We start from the raw sequence: 3,877 nt of genomic DNA, 5'->3' as shown, positions 1-3,877 counted from the left end.
CCTCGGAGCCCTCCCTGGTGTGTGAAGGGTCGGCTGAGCCACTAGCCGGGCCGAGCTTCCAGAACCTCACGGGCTCTGCTGCACTGGTGTGGTTGTCGTTTTTCTGTTTGGATTCTCCTATTTATTGCGTCGCCATGGGGGGCGGGGGGTGGGGAGGGGAGACGCTGGTCGGTCCACCTGGGAAGCTGGCGCACGTGGGAGCCGGGCCCAGGGCCCCATGATGCCGGAGGTCGCGCGGAGCAGCCCTGGGCGCTGGGCACCCACCCTATTTGTCTGTGTTCGTTTTTCAAGAAATAAGGTTCAAATTGCTGCGTGGGTTTTGAAATTTACTGTAATTGTCTGTGTAAAGAACCGTGTCTGTACTCTGTTTCATTTTTCACGAACCTGGTAAAGATGTTGTCTCCCATGATTAAATCTCTCCTTCGCTCTGGCGTCTGGGCATCCTTTCATCCTGCCTGCTGATCAGCTCTGTGAGCCTCCACTGTCCTGGCGCCCCAGGGAGTACCACCCTCTGCTTCCCGCAGGAGTGTGTGTGTGTGGAGAGGTGATACCTGGCTCCAGAAAACAGGCTGGACACCTCCAGGGAAGGGGCCCTCGATCAAGGAAACTTGACCAGGAGGGGACAGGTAGGCAGTCTGATAATGGGCTGGCATAATTGAGGACCCCCCCACCTAGGGTAGCCTTGCCAGAATTCCTTCTCCCTCAGGGAAACCTTGGGTTTTCTTTCCTTGGCCTCAACTGAGTGCAGGATGCCCACCCACATTATTGAGAGTAATTTTTACTTGAAGTCACCTGCTTGTAGACTTGCACCGCATGGACCGGATACCTTCACAGCAACACTTAGATGAGTGTTTGCTTAACTGGCCAAGTCCAGCAGAAGACTGACTGTCACTGACACACAGGTTTCAGTTCAGTCGCTCAGTTGTGTCTGACTCTGCAACCCCATGAACTGTAGCACGCCAGGCCTCCCTGTCCACACAGGTTTAGGAGGAATGACGTCTGGATGAGAGGGAGTAAGAGGGACAGGGAGGCCCTGGGGAAGGCTTGAGTCCCTCCAAGCCAAGGGAGGAGGTGGACCCGCTGGGCTGGAGGCTTCTGGGCCAACAGAGGTGAGCTGGAACAGGGAGAGAGATGGGCCCTGCAGTGAGCCAGGACTAAATTGGGCAGGGGGAGTAGGCCCCCTGCTAGACTTCTATCAGAAATGGCAGGTGACTCAACTAAGACTATACATATATTAAAAGGCTAAGGATTTTGCAGTGGTCCAGAGGTTAAGCATCTGTGCTACAGCAAGGCGTGTGGATTCAAACCCTGGTCTGGGAACTAAGACCCTATGTGCTGCATAATATGGCCAAAAAAAAGGCTAATGGATATTACAAATGACTTTGTCAAATAACTGGACAACTTGAAAATGAACAAATTCCATGCAAAACAAAGTCAAGAAGAAATAGACAACCTGAAAAATCCTCCATCTATTGAAAATAAATTTGTTTTTAGAAATCTTTCCACAAAGAAAGTTCCAGGCCTGAATAACAAATTCTACCACCAGTTCTATTCAGACTTTCAGAATTTTGGAAAGGAAACCAGCCTCAATAATATCAAAAGAATTCAACTTATATAAAACACTTTGGGGTGTCCTAGCCTTTCAGGCGCCATAACAAAATACCGTAGGCCCACACAACGGGAATTTGTTTTCTCACAGTTCTAGATACTGGAAAGTCCAAAATTAAGGTTCCTGCCAAGTTGGTTCCTGGTGAGCGCTGCCTTTTTGCCCTGCTATGTCCTTTGGCAGAGTAAGCACAAGCCCTAGTGTCATTCCCTCTTGTAAGGACATCCATCCTATCGTAGCAGGACCCCACTCTTATGACTTCATTTAACCTCTTCATTTCCTGCTAGGCCTCACCTCCAAAGACAGTCACATTAAACTTGAGTGGGGGAGCGGAGGACCCAATTCAGCCCACATCAAGGGGATAATTTACAACTCTTCTGTAAGGCCAACATTTACTTTTGATACCCAAACCTGACAAAATATAAGAAAATACCAATATCTATCATGAACATATATGCAAAAACTCTAAAAATAATTTTAGCAATTAGAATCATAGTATAATGTTAAGACAAAATGGGATTTTCCTAAGAATGCAAGGCTGGTTTAACATTCAAAATTCAATCAATATAACTCACCATATTAATTTAAAAAAATTTTTATCTCAATGGGTGTAGAAAACATCTATTGAATGCAGATGTACAGAATACAAAACCATTTATGAGAAAAACTCGCAGCCACCTAGGAATAGAAGGAAACTTCCTCAACCTGATAAAAGATTTCTATGAAAAGCATACATCTAATATCATACTTAATGGTGAAAGATGATATATTGTCCAAAATCAGGAACAAAACAGATTTCCCGTCTCACTGCTTCTACTCAACACTGTATTGGAAGTTCAGCCCAGTTCAGTAAACCCAAGAAAGGAAATCAAAGGCATATGGATTAGAAAGGAAGAAATGAAACTTCCCCTATTTGCAGATGACGTCATTGTTTTTGTAGAAAAGCTGATGACATCTACAAATCTGCTAGAACTCATGGGTGCATTTAGGAAGATTGCAGGAGAGAAGATCAATATTCAAAACCCAGTTGTAGAGCTTCCTTGATGGCTCAGTGGTAAAGAATCTGCCTGCCAGTGCAGGAGACAGTTTTGATTGCTGATCTGGGAGGATCTCTCATGCCATGGAGCAGCTAAGCCAATCCACCACATCTACTGAGCCTGTGCTCTGGAGCCCAGAAACCACAACTACTGAAGCCTGTGCACTCTAGCGCCCATGCTCTGCAACAAGAGGAGCCCCTGCAACTAGAGTAGCCCCCACACCCCACCACTAGAGAAAGCCCACGCTCATCAATGAAGACCCAGTGCAACCAAAAATAAAAATTTTAGAAAACTTATTTCATTGTCACCTTATATGCAGTTTTAAACTATTCTATCTCAATAAAGCTGTTAAAAAATTATATATATGTATGTATCAGAGTGCACATACTCATGTCCAACTCTTTGCAATGCTATGGACAGTAGCCCACTAGGCTCCTCTGTCCATGGGATTCTCCAAGCAAGAATACTGGGTTGCCATGGCCTCCATCAGGTCATCTTCCCAACCCAGGCATCGAACCCATGTCTCCTGCATCTTATGCATGGCAGGTGGATTCTTTACCCACTGAGCCACCTGAGAAGCCCATCTATATACATAGACACCAGATAAAAGTCTCTTAGAAGCCTAACATATAATAAGACACTTCACTTCTTTTATTCTAAGAAAAATCCAAAATATAACCACACTGAACTATTCCATTCCTTACCCATCAGACAGACAAAAATTCAGAGACCACCACCTACATTCTTGGCTGGTGAGGCCAAGAGGAGACAGGAACTCATGCCCTCCTGGTGACAATGCACAACAGCACAAACCCTCTGGAAGGAATTTGGCGATCTATAGAAAGATTATCCATGCAATTCCATGACTTGTCTTTTATCCTAAATGTGCACCTACAGCAAAAGAGTCTGTAATGCAGTACTTGGATGCAATCTCAAAAACGACAGAATGATCTCTGTTCGTTTCCAAGGCAAACCATTCAGTATCATAGTAATCCAAGTCTATGCCCCAACCAGTAACGCTGAAGAAGCTGAAGTTGAACGGTTCTATGAAGACCTACAAGACCTTTTAGAACTAACACTCAAAAAAAAATATCCTTTCCATTATAGGGGACTGGAATGCAAAAGTAGGAAGTCAAGAAACACCTGGAGTAACAGGAAAATTTGGCCTTGGAATACGGAATGAAGCAGGGCAAAGACTAATAGAGTTTTGCCAAGAAAATGTACTGGTCATAGC

General features: G+C 45.0%; 1 protein-coding gene across 1 annotated transcript in view; it reads left to right on the top strand.

The window, feature by feature from the left end:
• Positions 1 to 3,877, top strand: part of FASN (fatty acid synthase) — a 34,887-nt gene that overhangs the window by 18,796 nt on the left and 12,214 nt on the right. The window lies entirely within an intron of this gene.

This window comes from Bison bison, unplaced genomic scaffold (assembly GCF_000754665.1).
Source record: "Bison bison bison isolate TAMUID 2011002044 unplaced genomic scaffold, Bison_UMD1.0 scf7180017864371, whole genome shotgun sequence".
Taxonomy (NCBI): domain Eukaryota; kingdom Metazoa; phylum Chordata; class Mammalia; order Artiodactyla; family Bovidae; genus Bison; species Bison bison.
Note: the sequence above shows the minus strand (reverse complement) of the source record. Positions and strands in the feature narration are given on the sequence as shown.